This window comes from Natator depressus, chromosome 10 (assembly GCF_965152275.1).
Source record: "Natator depressus isolate rNatDep1 chromosome 10, rNatDep2.hap1, whole genome shotgun sequence".
Classification (NCBI taxonomy): domain Eukaryota; kingdom Metazoa; phylum Chordata; order Testudines; family Cheloniidae; genus Natator; species Natator depressus.
Genome location: NC_134243.1, coordinates 7940656 through 7957063, shown reverse-complemented (window position 1 = coordinate 7957063; position 16408 = coordinate 7940656). Strand labels below are relative to the sequence as shown.

At 51.0% G+C, this 16408-nt stretch overlaps 1 long non-coding RNA gene across 1 annotated transcript; it reads right to left on the bottom strand.

Annotated features, from left to right (window-relative positions):
* Positions 1 to 619: 619 nt before the first annotated feature.
* On the bottom strand, positions 620 to 9507 carry LOC141994353 (uncharacterized). The gene is made up of 3 exons (XR_012641107.1): positions 9416 to 9507; positions 5976 to 6134; positions 620 to 767 (listed from the first exon to the last, which is right to left on the bottom strand). It is a non-coding gene; the product is annotated as an uncharacterized LOC141994353 (long non-coding RNA).
* Positions 9508 to 16408: the final 6901 nt, after the last annotated feature.

Sequence of the window (16408 nt, the reverse complement as noted above, 5' to 3'; positions counted from 1 at the left end):
AGCTTCAATTTAGGTCATTTATGTTTAGGGAGAAATCAAATCCAATGCACAGCCACAGGAATGGATGCAAATCTGCTGCCCTTCCATAGGTCCTTTTAATGGAAGAGCTGAAAGCCCAGTACCCTCATGAGATAGGGATCACCTCACTCACTACTGAAATGCAGCCACCACTGGGGTGAGTAAACAGTTCAGGTGCTGAACAGTTCAGGACAGGATGTGAAGGACACTATATTTGATTGAAACAATACGATAATCCAGGGGGTGATGTTTGGCCCGGGCATCTAGGATGCTAATGCCACTATCTGGATGCTAATACCAGTCCCCGCTCAGAGGGGGGCGGGGGTGCCCTCTGCTGACATCACAGGCACCCCTTCCATACAAGTCTCCCGTCCAAGTCCTGACTCATCTTGCAAGCCCTAATGTGAGCACAGTCCAACGTGATCTCACTTTGAGCCATACTGAGCTATTGCCCCACACTTACTCACTAGTAGCTTTTCTGCGTTTAATGGAATAATGATCAAACATCTCTGAGTCTGACTGAAACCAACGAAAGGCAGGAAATTCCAGGGTAAGCAGAAAGGGTGTGGGGGAGAAAGGAATAAGATGTGATCTGAGGGGGTGCATGGGTGAAGCCAATATTGTCTCCCAGAGCAATGGTCAGCAATGAGTGAGCAGCTGCCCTCCATGCAGGGAGCATTCTCTGTGATGACGGACTCCTGAATTCAGAGCGCTGTGCCCACCGCAGCTAGTACCAATGCCCTGCGGGACTGAAACATAAGTGGGAAAAGTGAAAGAGGCAGAATGAGTGACTGAGAAACAAGCGAGGCTCAAAACAAGGGGCAGATCCCAAGACAGCTCTGCCCATCCTTGGGCATTTACACTGTCCTGGAGGGGATGGGGGCGCAGACCAAACAAGATGTTCTTCCCATGCTCTGGAGAGAAGGTTCAGCACAGCTCAGTTGGCAACTCAGTTTGGAACCAGACGGGTAAGGTTCGGTCCAAATCCTGACCCATCCAAGAAACACAAAGTCATCATGAGCCCATCGCCACGTTGTTTCCTGCTAACAAACCTGTGCTGTGAACCATGTTCTTGCACCAAAGTCCTGGATCAAATGTGAGCCTGGGGAGAGGCTTTTCCTATCAGAGCGGAGCAATCTTCGCTGTCCCTGTAGGCTGTTAAACTGACTGCTTAGTCCTCTGATGTAACTGTAAGTGCCCACTAGGGGAGGCTATATGATCAAATGTAACAATCTTGGAACTTGGCTCATTCCCATGGGAACCTGTTGCACACGCTTCAGGAGGAAAGAAGCGGATAGTTTCTTCCAACACTCTGTTCCCATCAACCATTTTATGGGATCCCTCAGTAACTGGCTGGGGTGGGGGGGTCAGGACAAAGGGAACCCCCTTTCTTGTATTCCAGCCTTATAATTTATTTGTCACCTGGAGGGGCAGGAGGTTGAATCGAGGCACTTCTGGGCCTCCACTGTGATATCTGAGCATCAGCCAGCTACAGGAAAAGGGGAACAGCTGTACTTCAGCCACAGCGCTATGGCACGTTTCCATGGGCCCCAGCAACATATGCTGCCCTTCTCCTCCAACATAGATCCTGAGAGCAATCATAGTGATTGCTTAATGCTTTGCCATACCATTGCACCTTCCATTCAAAGGATCTCAGAGCACTTCACAAACACTAATGAGCTAATTGGAAGCCGATAGGTCAGTAATGACAGCAGGATGATCCAGGAGTTAGAGCCACACATTCATGCATTCTCTGAAGATTCCAGCTTTGGACTGGCAAGGAGTCTGGCTTGAGAATGCTTCCGAGCTCCTGTGCAACTCAGATCCCTTTTCTTGCATTGGCAATTAGGCAGGTGAATTTTGCCACCCCTGTGAAACCTACCCTGGAGGGGGAGAAGGGAAGATATTGCCCCAGAGGGATCCAGGCTTTTGCCTCATGGCTATAATTACTTTATTCCAAGGGGAGATCTCTCTCTCTCTCTCTGAGGGCTGCATACAGTTGTCAGCCCAGGAGAGGTAAACCTAGGGCGTTCCTCCATGCAACCTGCACCATGAGGGCAGAGGCACCCATGGCATAGCCACCATTCATACACACACGGGATGTTTTATGTACTGCTCGCAATGACAGGTGTAAACACTAAGGGTTTGTCAGCTGCAGCAGTTGCTACTGGCCGCTGAACTGCTAGGAGAGACACAGAAACAAGCCAAAACAAAAACATGCAGCCAACCGCTAAGCAAGAATTAATGAGCCTTGCAGTTCACCCTGAAGGCCGCCTGGCTCGTGTGCTGGCGTACCACCAGGAAAGCGGATTCCAAAGGTGGTGATTTCACTGAGAACGCCTGGGCCAGGGAGTTCAATAGAATGAAAAGCAGGTAAACATACCCACTCAGGTGGAAGAGAGAGAAGCTTAGATCTGAGATGAGGCGGGTTGAGGGCCTCCTGCCAAGGCAGACAGAGGTAAGGTCACTTGGGACTGAATGCAGTCCACATGGGAAGCCTGTTGGATCAGCCCCTTGGAGGTCATGCAGGGAGCGATTGGTGTGTTTCTTGGGGTTCACACTGAAAGTGGCACCAGAAGAACTTTGCAGAAGATACTGGTAAAGCTCCTATTAAAGTGGTGTTGATAGGCAGCCATAAGTCCTTGGGCCAGTTTGGATTCCTATTCTGGCAGGCGCTTTCCAGACACAGGGACATGGCCCTTGCTCTGAAGCACTTGGAACCAGAGCAGCCCGACAACGTACAGGCGGTGCGGGATAAGACAGAAGAACTACACATTCCACCCTCCCTGAAATATCAACCCTCCCATGACCTTGTGACCCAGACACTGACCGCAGATTAACTCCTTGTGAGGGTAGGTCGAGACTGCAATCAGGAGGTGGAATTGCAGCTAGATCAAAGCTAGCTTGTGTTACAAAGAGCACTGAGGCATCAGTAGCCCAGACAGCATGTACCCTGGGTACATACTCAAGCCGCTGCCCCAGAGTCACTGTTGCTGTTACTCGAACTAGCCTTGATCTCCGTCGATTGGGTATGTCTGCACATGTTGGAGTCACCGTTCTGACTGCAGTGTAGATATGCCCTAAGTGTCACTTAACTGGCCCTTGAAGGAGGAGAGGGCCTGAGGGGGGAGTTCTGCTAGGGCTTTCCATGAGGAAGGGGCAGAAGACACAAAGACAGCTGTGAGAGATGCCGACCAACAGCAGCTCAGCGTTGGCATTGCTGGCGGAGCAGAGGTGGGGAGCGATGGGACGCAGCCAGGAGCCGATCAGTGGGGAAGGGCAGAGTTGTGAGAGGCCATGACCGAAGGACAATACATTTAAGCTGCGTGTGGTGGAAGAGGAGTCAGTGGAGCTGGAGGGACTCCGCAAGGGGTAGGGTCGGAACCACAGGCCAAGAAGAGGCTCTCAGTGGCTGGGTTTGAAGCAGATGGGATGAGGGCGAGGTGGGTGTCCTGGCGGAGATTACAGTAGTCAGGATGGGAGAGGAGGAGGGCCTGGGAAAGATTTTTAGTGGGGCGCACAGAGAGAAGAGGGTGGGTCTTAGAAGAGTTATGGAGGAGGAAGCAGCAAGCCTTGGACAAGGTCTGGATGTGGAGGAGGAGGAGGAGGAATCAAAGCTGTGGAACTGGATGGCGGTAGCCTGGTCAGGACAGAAATATAGCTCTGCAAGTCAGCATACAGAGAGGGTAGCTGAGATCATGATGGAGAGGCAGCTAGCCAGAGACTGGAGGAAGGCAGCAGGCGGCTCTCATCGGGCAGCAGTGACTTATGGTAATGAACAACTTAGTACAGATTGGAGAACTACGGGCCAGTGATGGTATATAGTTTATAGCTAGCCTGTAGTTTGTTAAGGGCTTTGAGCTCACTGGATGCAAGGTACTATCATATAGACTGCAAGTGTGAAGGGTTATTAGCACCCTCAATGCCTCTCATTGAGAAACAGAGTTGAATCTTACAGGTAATGGCAGAGTGAATGAGAACAAAATCTGGTCATCGTGAAGGGCTCCTTGTTCATTTCCCCCTGGGGGAATGGATTAGCACCTCCAGTGTCACAGTAATGGAAGAATGGGCCGGGGGGGGGGGGGGGGGAGGGAAAGGACAGGAGACTCCCTAAACCCTTGCCCTAGACATTTTTAACTGATTCCAGGAATTTTCTCCAGCCGGGATATTATAGTGTGTGTGCTTCCAAAGGTTTCCATGAGGAACTGGTTAAAAACAAGTCACTGGGCTCTGTGTCTAGGCTTTTGTCCCATGTTCATCACACTGGTAGCAGACTACCCAGCTGACCAGAGGAATATCTGCATTACTTCTTAGCGGTAACCCCACAGCACCTTTGCATATACCCTCTCCCCGCCCCCCAGCCTTTTGTCTCTTGCTCTCCTTACCACAAGTTTTAAGAAAACAAGTAAGGTGCCCGGGTGCGTAGGGGGGTTCTAGGAAGTGGAACATGCCACTCCCAGCACTGCTGCTGCAAGGCTCTCTAGAGTGGAACTGAGATACGTGCCACACACCCATAACTGCCCCAGTGCCACGCACAACAGGGAAACATGCCACAGGTGACCAGTGCAACTGGCACTGTGCCAGGGTGGCCGAGAACCCCCACAAGAGCTGGCAGGGCAGTTTTGCCATTGCTGATCTTCGTCGCTTTAAAACACTCGCCATAAGCATCCAGCGAGGAACCAGCCAGCGCAGCCATCTTCCGGGCAACTTTCCCCACTCAGGCCTGCCTATGCACATCCCTCCCAACCGGCAGCAGCCCCTGCTGTTCCAGCCACGGCGCCCTGGTGCACGGCTCTGCCATTACACCTCAGTCCTGACATGCAGCCCCTTCAGCTATTCCAGGGCTGGGCCTCCTGAGCAGACACTGCTCGTCATGTCTTATTATTGACAAATATCCCCTGAAGACCAAACTAATTCATTAACCCTTAATGCACCCCCCAGCTCTCCACACACCCCTGATCCCTCCACCCACACTTAACTCACACGCTATTTTGGGGGTGCAATGGTGGAGTCAGGAAGGATTCCGGACATTCCCTAACCCTCTCCTCTGCTGGATCAGCACTACGCCATGCATTCCTCTCTCTGGAGCTTTACCGGGTTTCATCCTTCATTGAATGGAACCTCTCAATAGTCCAGTCCCAGTGAGGAATAGGACTCCTCTTACCGGAACACAGTACGTAGAGCGGGCTTAGGTCACACACATATAGTGCTGGCTCAGGTTTCTTGTCATCCCCAGGCCCCTGTGCATATTGAGTTCATCTGTCTGACAAAGGTCCTTGGGTGCGTCTCTGGGGCTGCATCGGTGAAAAGCTGCTGATGCCTGTGGAACGTGTTTTATTTAGAAACAAACCTGCCCCCATCTCATTTCTTTCCAAACGTTGCTACCCACTGCCCTTGGCAGAGAGGATGCTGCTCAGAGAGCGAGATTGTTCGTATCTGAAAGTATATCTTTTCATGCTGGTTATTCTCAGGAGAAGGTCAGGGAGTTTGGACGCAGCTCCGGGAAGCACTGAGCTGTCTGGAGGGGACAGAGCGTGGGACTCATAATGGCGCAAGCAGCTCACTCTCAAAACAGAAACAGAGAGATGCTGGTTCCTCCCTGGTTCTTTGCTGTCCAAACCGATCCTGGAATGATGAGCCCTTGAATCAGGATCTAAGCCACCCCTTCCCCCAATTCTGTCAACTCCTTCCTTCTTCCTCTTCCACTCCAGGATGCCAGCTGGGCCGGTTAGGTTAACAAGCCCCAGCTGCACTCACTCCACGGGCAATTAGGCCTGTGGTTTTAGGAGCCTACCTGGGACCTGATTTGCAGGAAGTGCTGTTCATTTGCTGCCCCCATCGACGACAACCCATGGGGCGGATGTGTGGCCTGTCTGAAAACCAGGCCTGAGGGGCCCAGGTTGGGTTCCCCAAAATTGACACCCCCCAACTTAGTAGCCTTTTTTTTTTTTTTTTACCTTAACTCCTTCCTGTCTGGTTCCAAACTTCTGCAGGAACTTCTGGGGAAACTGAGTGTGGGGCCTTGGCTCTACCTAGCTTCATGCTCAGCCCCATCTTGTGCCCCAGATGTGTTTTGTACCCTGCCACAGGGGACTGATGCCAGCTCAACCTCTGACCTGTCAGGATACAGATGAATAAAGATTAGCAGCAGCAACTTAGAGCCTGTTCCTGAGAAACCAGCCTAGTATTCTCCATATTCTAAGGCAACACTTACAACTCCCTGCAAAAGCACTTCACTCCCCTGCCAAAGAGCAAAGCAAACCCCAAGGAACTCAGGGCTTCCAGCTAATCATTGAATCCTCCAGCCCACTTGTCCACAACACGTTCAGGTCTTATACATCACAAAACCAGCTGCATTCTCCTGCTGGGTGACCTTAGCAGGAAGGAGCAAAGCATGTGATGGGCCCCCAGGAGACAGAATAGGAAAGGCGGTTCCTTGGCAGGCTGCCTAGATGCTCCCGGTGCAGAGGACCCAGCTCAGCCCTGGAATAACTTCAAGGCAGTTGTGTCCGCTGAGGCCAGCCCATTATCCAATCCGGTGATTCACCATCCAACTTGCTGAGCGCAAGTCTCTGGAATTCTGACCCTGCTGGCTAGAGCCTCCAGGTTCTCCTCCTGTCCAAGCGCCCATGTGAGCAGTTGGATTAGTTGATCTGCTGATTCTGGGGCATGTATGCTGCCACTGTAAATACCAGGCAGCCCAGGAACCATCCATCCACTACATGCGCCAGGCATGCTAGGTACCACAGGGGGCCCCTGGCAGCCAAAGGCGTTGACTACCATCAGCAAGGCATGTGCTGCTAGGTATGATTGACAGCATAAGAGCCTCATGCACACTGAAAGTACCAGGTACAGTTGACAGAGCAGGGGGTTTGTTATCTGCTAGATACAAACCACATTGTAGGTGGCACCCAGGGGACATTCACCAAAGCCCTTATCCCTCTCCACAGCTGGCCACCTGAATCAATCTGGGGAGTGCTACCCTGTGTTTCTTCTCCTCTTTGCAAATTACATATGCCCCAGAACTTCTGCTGGTTCCTCTGCCCTGAGCTAGAACCCAATGGGCTAATAGGAGATATAGGGTAAAGCTGTTAGGAGACAAAATAAACGCAATGGAAGGGCACAGCTGCACTATGATTCATCCATTTAAAGCACAGATTGCAAACCCTTTGTGCTAAGGAAGCCAAATAGCATTTCCCAGCAGCCATTCTGGCCCTGCTGCAGCAGAAATCGTAATGCAATAATAATAGCTTGGATTTCAATAGCCCTGATCAGCTGAGGATCTCGAAGCCCTTTACATATATTGATTCATGAAGCCTCACGCTGATGAGGCAGGTTCAGGATGCACCATAATAGCAGCAAATATCTGCAGTGGCTAGTGATGGGACACGAGATAGGGAGGGCTCCGAGTTACTACAGTGAATTCTTTCCCAGGTGTCTGGCTGGTGGGTCTTGCTGACATGCTCAGGGTCTGACTGATCGCTGGATTTGAGGTCGGGAAGGAATTTCCCCCTGGGACAGATTGGCAGAGACTCTGGGTTTTTTTTTGCCTTCCTCTGCAGCACAAGGCACGGGTCACTTGCGGGTTTAAACTAGTTTAAATAGTGGATTCTCTGTAACTTGAAGTGTTTAAATCAAGATTTGAGAACTTCAGTAACTCAGCCAGAGGTTAGGGATCTATTACAGGAGTGGGCAGGTAAGGTTCTGTGGCCTGCAACGTGCAGGAGGTCAGACTAGATAATCATGATGGTCCCTTCTGGCCTTAAAGTCTACGAGTCTATGCACGTGGGTCACGTCCCTCATACCTGGGCTGGAACCCAGAGCATAGCAACAATACAGGAGGGGAAGAGTAATGGGGGACCCAATGGAAGCTGGCATTTTAGGGAGGTACACTGTAAACAGATTGGAATTGTGGGACACCCAGGTTACTGTCTCATGAAAAGCACCATCAGATCCACCAGTGCTCAGGACCTGGACTTTCCATCTCCTGCGAAACCCATCACTTCCCTAATATCGCGCTGGGGCATTGGCTCCCTGGGGAGAGCACCACCTGAATGCCTACCACTTCCTGCCAGAGTCAGGGGCTCCTTGGAGATCTCCCTTCCAAGCACAGACCCACCCTGGCCCTCAGGAGCGGCTCTAGGCACCGGCAAAGCCCATGCTTGGGGCAGTACAATTCCAGGGGCGGCATTCCGGCCACCCTTTTTTTTTTTTTGCTTGGGCAGTTGCGCTCTCGGAGCTTGGGGTGGCAAATTTTTTGCTTGGGGCAGCAAAAAACCTCGAGACGGCCCTGCTGGCCCTGCTGAGGAGCACAAGGTAACACAGTGGCAGGTCACCGCTCATACTCAAATATTGAGGGGTTTTTTTTTCTCATGCAAATAATTTCATTGCAGATTATGCTGTGCCAACCACTGTAGCACGGCACTGGCTGGGCTTAGACTGTGTGACCTAATAGGCCTCGTTCATCCCCAAGGGCTGTGGACTAAACCCTGAGGCTCTGACTGCTTTTGCTCCGACAAAACTTTCAGCAGCTTCAGCTGGAGTTTTCCCTGCAGAAGGACGGTGGGATTTGCCTCTGCAATTCTAAGATCCAGAGGGAAGGTTACAGTGGTTCTCTGTATAGCGAAAGCCAGGGTCAAAGGCAAGGATTTTGGATGCACCCGCATAGGCTCAGTGCCCAGCCCAGCCCTGTATGTCTTCACTGCAAGTCCCACAGCTGGAGGGAGGTTTGGGTTACACATTAGTGAGGCCACATAGGGCCTCCTGAAAGTCTGAGAAACTGCCTCCCCCTTTTTCTAAGCAGTCAGCAGTTGCTTGGCTTTGGAGTTGTCTTAGTCAGGGAAAACTCCCATAGGACTAAGTGAGGACTTGCAGGAGTTGGTCAAATAATATTTGCAGCCAAATCTACTAAGTTAAAAGGTATCCGAGTTCATGCCTCAGGGCATCAGCTGAGTGCTTCAGGGGTCAGGAAAGTAACCTTTCCCCCAGGCACGGAGTGGAATGAGCATGGAGGTGGCATTGTTTTTCCTGCCTTTCTCTTTGAAGGAACATCTAGGCCCCAGCTTGGAGGCTGAATACCAGACATGGTGGGCCATCGGTCTGACCCGGTCTTGCTATGCAACGTTGCCATGTTCCAAAGCAGGAGAAAGTTAATCAATGTCAAGGGGAATCAGAAATGCACTTAGGACTTTGTAATGGTGGCTCGGCTCCAATGGTCCAGCATATGTCAGCTGGGGTATTGTTTATCTCATTAGCTCTGCCTAGCACCAGGATGAATTTAGCTCCATCTGCGGATGCTCCTTTTGCACTGGGTTGGATGGAATAGCTCTTCTCTCTGTAAAGTGCTTTGGGATCCTTTGCAATCAGAGATGCTGTAGCATGGTGAAGAGCAACTGACCTGCAGAGCTCCTGCTTGTGCTCCTCCCATGGCAAACTCTTCTATGAGTTCCCCTGGCAGAGCTGTCACAGAGGGATGGGCTAGCCTGGGTTCCAGTCCAAGCCCCTCTCTTCAGTAGCGCAGAGATGCACATCACCTGAGTTGGTGTGTTCTTCTCCCAGGTTTGTATGTGCTTGCAATCTTTGGGGAGAAATAAAGATACAAAGAACAAACAGACGGGACTGATAAGGCCTGACAGATGTTCTCTGCACAGACACCAAGCCCTGGAGCAGCTATTTACTGTTCCGAGAGGAATCTAGAGAATTATGAGACAGTGTTTAAGCTGGGGGAAAGTTAAAAGCAATTGAGTTTCCTATGGGCAGCTATTTGAATAAAGGCAATACACAGTAAAGGAAGCCACTGGATGTGCCATGGTGAGGGGCAGGAAGGAGATTTCTCCATGGAGCAAGCAGTTCTACGTGGTAGGGGGCTGTGAAACTCAGTGGGGATATATTGAAACTGATGTAGAGCAAAGTAACATACCCCCCCAAGCTGTCCTGCCCCAGAACACAGACCCTCAAGGCCATTCAAAATGAAATAGCTGAATGTGTGTGTCAATACCAAGGGCGCAGACGTTTCCCCTGGAAATAACAGCATCTGGGAACGGAGTTACAAAATGCTAGCAGCCGTCAGAGTGTCAGCTTCTGTGACCTCATGCCCACGACAGCCTCCATTGGTAGGGCATTCATCGGAGAATGAGGAGATGCAGGGACGTCAGCAATGGGAATAAAAACAATGAGGTTAGTCTAGCAAGACATCTGATCCATGGCCACCACCCCTAGAGCTGCGGCAGGACTGGTCCCGACAGCACAGTCCCTACGGCACCGGCCAGTCTAGTTTCAGAAGAGGATGGTGGTGGCCACAGGGTTAGGGAGTCCACTCTAATGACCCCTGCTGGGGGCAAACCCAAAGGCCAGGTGGGATTTTTCCCCCTTAGTCATTCATATTGCAGCCTAGCTAAACACTGAGCCTGCACTAACTCTTTCCATGCCCTCCGAGAAGTGGGGGTGCCACGGTTCCAACAAGACTGGCTTCCATGTGGTCCCTTGGGACATACTGTGTTCCACCAACAGCCATGGTCCTATGTTAAAGCAGGCAGCCCCCTGCCTGGGCTCAGCATTCAGCACTGCAGGGGTTAAACAGAAGGGGGCTGCACAAACCACCAGTGTGGGGACCACTGCAGCAGGCTATGGAGCCCCACATCCACCGAGGTGTTTGAAGTCAGTGGAAGTTAGGGGCCTCTAAGTTGAGCTGTGGCCCCTCAGATCACATGGGCAAACCCAGCTGGCGGGGGGGGGGGCAGCTAGGGAACGGCAGGGACACCATCTCCCAGCAGCAGTGACATAATCCCATGCATGGCCAGCAGCCGGTTGTGCCATGCCGCAGGAAGTGGCTGAAAGGAAGCAGAGCAGGAGCCAGGCCAGGATGGGAAAGGCTGGACCCAGTGGGGCTCCCCTTCTATTCAGCCAAATGTTTCTCTAAAGAAAAAACAAGTTGTAAGAAGTTCCCCCTGGCAAAGGTAAATTCCGGGTGTTTCTCTCCCCTCCTGCAGCCCCACACAGCCCAGCAGACCTCAGCCCAGCTAACCAGCTGGACATCCCTAGCCACAGCAGAGAACTAAGATAGGCACAGAGCCACCCATAAGTCATCCGATCCCCTCCCCTCGCCCAGCTTAGAGTACTAGCCCTCCTCTTTCCCGCCCCCCCTCCTGCCCCCAATAGAAGACATGGGGTGAAATCCTGACTCCACTGAAGCCAAGGCAAGTTCTGACACCGACTCCAATAGGACCCGGATTTTTACCCATGATTGTCAATGGCAGCGGGGAAGCTGGTGCAGCCCCTGGAGTTGAAGTGAGGGCTGTCAGATGTGGCACACATGATACGCAGCATGCCCAGGGACGCTGAGACATACAGCGCACCGATCTCGGCCGGCCACAAAGCCATTGTGAAATGCACGCTGCCTGGAAAGCGAATGATCACTCCATGTCCTGAACACTGGATTGGGGCTATCAATCAGGGGTTTCAGGCAGATCCAACCTGCTAAATCAACTTTTCCCCAGGAGCCCTCAGTGAGAGAAAGCCATAGGAGGGATCCAGAGTCCACTAAGGGAGGGGAAGTAGACAGGGAAGGCAGCTGACCTCCGTACACAGGGCTGGGTCTGGTGGAGGGGCTGGGAAGAGGGTATTACCTGCTCACTCTCCCTCCCACTGCACCAATTGCTTCCCCCCCCCCACCCCTTGCTCCCACCTTCAGGCCTCAGAAATAACTTGACCGGCACTGTCAGTGGGTTAGGACAGTGCCATGCTCTGCCAGGCGACCGTCTCCTATCTAGCTCCCTTTGAAGTCCATGGCAACCTTCCCATGGATTTCAATGGGGGCTGGTCCTTGGTGAAGCAGAGGGGTGCACTGGGAGAGGTTGGAGGTGTAATTACTGACTGGATGCCAAAGGGCAAATGCAGAGCTGGACAAAGCAACGTGTGAGTCAAGCCCAAAGTTTGCGTACTTTCCAACGATGGTGGAGATGAAGAAGAGGAGGAGGGGGATCAAGCCAATACTGAGTGAGTCCCAGCACATATTAGAAGGAAAAGGATCAGGAAGAAACAGCAAGTACAAATGGGGGGCCGCCTCACAGCTGCCCCCATTAGTAGAGAGAATAGGGGATGTGGAAGTCAGAGAGCAATAGAACAGAAACTGGGGCCAGAATCCACCCTCGGATGCTCCTGCACCTGCTAGTCCCCTCACCGCCTGGAGGCGCCAAGAGGGAAAGCCCAAGGAGGGCTGGCTAAGTCACCTCACATGGGTGAAGTGATCTGGCTGATAGCTGGGTAAATGCACTGTGCTGACTCCTGCACTGGGCGTATACTCGCCCCTCCAGCTGCTCTGGGGGCCGGTACAAATATCAAAGCCTCATTACACCCAGGAATGATCCTCCATGCAGGTGGCACAGTAGGGTTCCCACATCACAGTGGGAGCCACCAGCAGAGCCAAGGACAGAACCCAGGAGTCCTGATTCCCATTCCCATGCTCCTGCCCATAACAGTGTTTTGTATTCATTTCAGTGTCTCCTGCTAGAGCGAGACATGCTCCCTCCCACAGAGGTACTCGTAAGTTGCTGTTACAGGACTGTTTTACTGTTGTATGACTCTGCACTACTGATGTGAATTTACTGCTTGCAAAATGGAACTGACTTCAGAGAAGCATATTTAAATTTAAACCAACACCCTCCCCCACACCAACGCCTTCTGCCTCTTATTGCTTGTAAAAAAAGTTTACCTCTGAGTTCCTCAGTAGGTGCAATGCACACTATTTACTGCAAGTGTTGGACTGAGTCCTTTAAAAGCTCCTCATCTTCCAGTTAAGTCAGGGAAAGCAACCTGAGCTCACTATTGGTCACAGCGCCAATTGACGCAGAAATGAAACGTTTCAATACCTGATTTGCTGAGTGAACGCTGGGTGACGAAGAGACGGGAACTTGCCATCTCAGTGATCCAAGACCTCTGACGTCAGCCTGCTTGGGAACTAGGCAATCCTGGACTGTGCTCTGCAGATACTGTAAATACACCACTTCCCAAGACCGGCAAGGGCAAGTGGAATTTTTAAAATGGGACGAGTGACCAAACCAAAGGCCAAGTGCCTTTCAATGCAGGATGTGCTTCGTCCTTCCCAGTGAGGGCAATCCATGTTGCATCACTTTGGTTTCATCATTCACTAATCCCTTTGTTTTAGGCTGCCAAAGAGCCAGGCCACAAGGCAGCTGGATGCGGATCATACCCAGATTTAAATTCTATACTTTGTTCTCGAGGAGAAAGGAACAGTAACTTTGTTCCTTTCCTCCTCAAGCCAATTATAATGGAGGCAGCCTGACACCTCAATCAGGCAATTACCATTAGCAACAACATATGGTGCTGCATGCTAAGGTTTATACAACTCCTGTTTGCCAATGGCTTCCATTAAAGCAACGCTGGGATAAAACAAGACAGCACACAAATTAAAGAGGCTAAACCTTGGAGATGATTAGGACCAGATAAACCAGGTGAATCAATCAGTGAGACCTAGGGAAACTTTGAAATGATGAAAAGGACTTTATACCTTCTTTAAATGCAGCCGAGTTACTATTATTCCTACCTAATGTTTCCAGAGAGACACAAGAAGCCAAGGCCCTGGCCAAGCAGAGCTCACAGGATCAGGCCCCAATCCTGCAGCTGGATCCACATGGGGCTGTGCTTGGGCACAGAGGTCCCTCTGCAGCGTCGGGGACTAAGTAGCTCTTAGCATCTCCTGTAATTCATATCCAAACTCGAATGGGAGAGACTTGAAGGATCTGCCCCTTAGCTAAGAAATGGCTGGAGCTGGAATGATGTGCTGGGTGCTCCATGTGCACATTATGCAGTCCCCTTGGCTTCAGAATCTCCACCTCCAGCCCTAGCTACAGAATGGGGCCGGATTTGCCTTGCCACAGATCTGCAGCCATGGCAGGGCAGATATTCTGCCCTCTGAAACCTACTCCCTCAATGGCTCACTGGTTCCTGAAGGTCTGGGGGAGGCTGCTATAGGGGTAGGGACACCCCTACACCTGAAAGAGGGGAGCAGTCAGACAAGCCAGATGCACAGGCAAAAGAGAACAGAGCCTGTGTCTAAGTCAGACAGCTGAGGATGCAGAAGGAGGCGACCTCCAGGCAATATGTCAGGGGCCAGACGGGCACCGCAGCTCAAGGAAATGATCTGATTCCCCAGTTTGATGAAGACATTAATGGAAGCATCTCTAGACACCCATGGGAGACCTCAATCACACCGGTGCCAATGTCAACAGGTTTGACCCTGTGCATGCGCTATGAAGCCAGAGGAATCTAAAGGGCCAGTGTTTGCTCTCTGATGTTCATGTTTGCTCTAATCATAGACGTTAGAGACGGCAAAGTCCCCTTAGGTCCCATCTCACCCACATCCCAGCAAGTGCATTGATCTAACATCTTCTGTTTATCACATTCATTAGTGTGGCTTTGCACAGACACCTAAGGGTTATCGAGGAAGGGTTTCAAAAGCATTTAGGAGCACAAGCCCCCCTAGCTTGGTAGCTTTTGGATAAAGATGCCCGTAGGCCAGCAAAGGGTGTTCTCTGTATGGTCTCACAGGCTTGGCTAGATCCATGGATGCAGCCATTTCCCGCACACTGGATCAGTGAAGTATCTAACTTGTGTTTGCCAAGTGTGTAACGCTGAGCATATGGATCTGCTGCCACAGCACAGCATCTGTTCCTTGGCATTCAGCTTCTACCTTCCCAGAAACCCAGGAGCACATCAGCAGCACTACTCACTCTAACAAGAGCCAGTCTGCACCAGATCTGTCCTGATGGGAGTTTGTTGCTTCAGCACAAACTGGCTTATTCTTTTTCTATTCTTGTTTTTTTGGGGGGGTGGGTGGGAGGAACAGCCCTCAGGGTGAGATTTCCTTGTTAATTAACAAGACGGAGAGATCAGCAGATATTGTCTCTTCCTATGTGCACTAACTAAAACTGGGCAAAACCAGAGAGGGTTGAATTTAATTGTCAGGCCAATTAAATCTAGATTTGTGCATTCCCTATGGATGACTGGCTCACTATTGTGTAATTGCTTAGCCTCAAGATCCTGATGGAGAGATATTCAAATCAGACACTTAATAAAGCAACCTGGTGTAAAGAACTGATGTAAAGAGCTGCTCTTTGCATTGCACAATAACTCTTACTGGTTGCACAAAGCCCAGGAACTAGGTTGCATGTTCCTCAGTGTGATCTACTGACACCTTCTCTATTTATGTATGTGTGGTTATGGAGCATTCTTGTAACACCTGGTCCTGTGTAACTCATCAGCTGCTCTCTCCATCCTCCCTGCCCTGCCCTGTGGCCAAGGACCAGGGCCTATAGCTGGCTGGCATTTTGCTTTCCAGGCTGCCTGGCTTGGGAGGACCATGGAGACAGCATGCTGAATCCCGCACACTCACCTCTCTATTTCGCTTGCAGATGTTGTCAGTAGCAACTGCAGTTAATCCCATGTAGCCCTCCTTGGCCGTGACACAGGGGACGGGGAAGTGGGAACTAGCAGAGGGTATCTTCAAAGCACCAACGTGAACACCAAAGACAACCCTCTGCCGTACGTAGCTCTCTGACTGCTGCAATCTTGTTTTCAGCGTACTGCAACTCTGCATCTCTGGGAGTCGGCTGCCTGCCGTGACGCTGCCATTTTGTGAGGCTGAAGAGATGTACACGTGACCCACTAGGCAGTGTCCACCACAGGTGCCTGTTCGTGTCTGCTCCGCAGAGAATACGAGTTTGTTACAGCCCCAGATAGGCAGCGCTGGCTTGTAGCTCAAGCTGTCGTAGCTCATGGTTTTATCTCTGGAGGGCAACAGTTCAATCTTTGGTGTGCCAGCTCTGCCCAGAGGGCAGTCGCACACACACACACACAGGCAGAGTGCTCTCTCGTAGAGACTTTCCTGCTGTTAATCTAAAGTAAAAGCCATTCACACTGAATGTATATGGAAAACCAGAACGACTCTGACCCGGCTTTACCATCAGATTTCAAATGGTTCATTCATTGTACCACGTACTACCTGCTGGCATTTCTACCACTTGGAGCAGGAGAAGGAAGGGGTAGCTAGGGAGCACTTTCTGTGGCCCCAATTAAGCGTGTGCTTAGCTTTAAAACACATGTTTAAGTCTATCCCATTCAGCAAAGAACTTAAGTATGTTTTTGAGTGCTTTGCTGAAACAAGGACTGATCCTCCAAGGTATTTAAGCTCCTAACTCCCATTGTGGTCAACGAATTCAGTGGGAATTAGGCACCTAAATACCTTTATGAATCTGGGCCTCTGTGCATTGAGGACTATTTAAATAAATCTTCAATAAACAGCTAATGGCTGTGTCTGCCTGAGGTTGCGTATTCATGTACGGCCCCCAGGTCTGTCCCCATTCCTTCTGAGGGA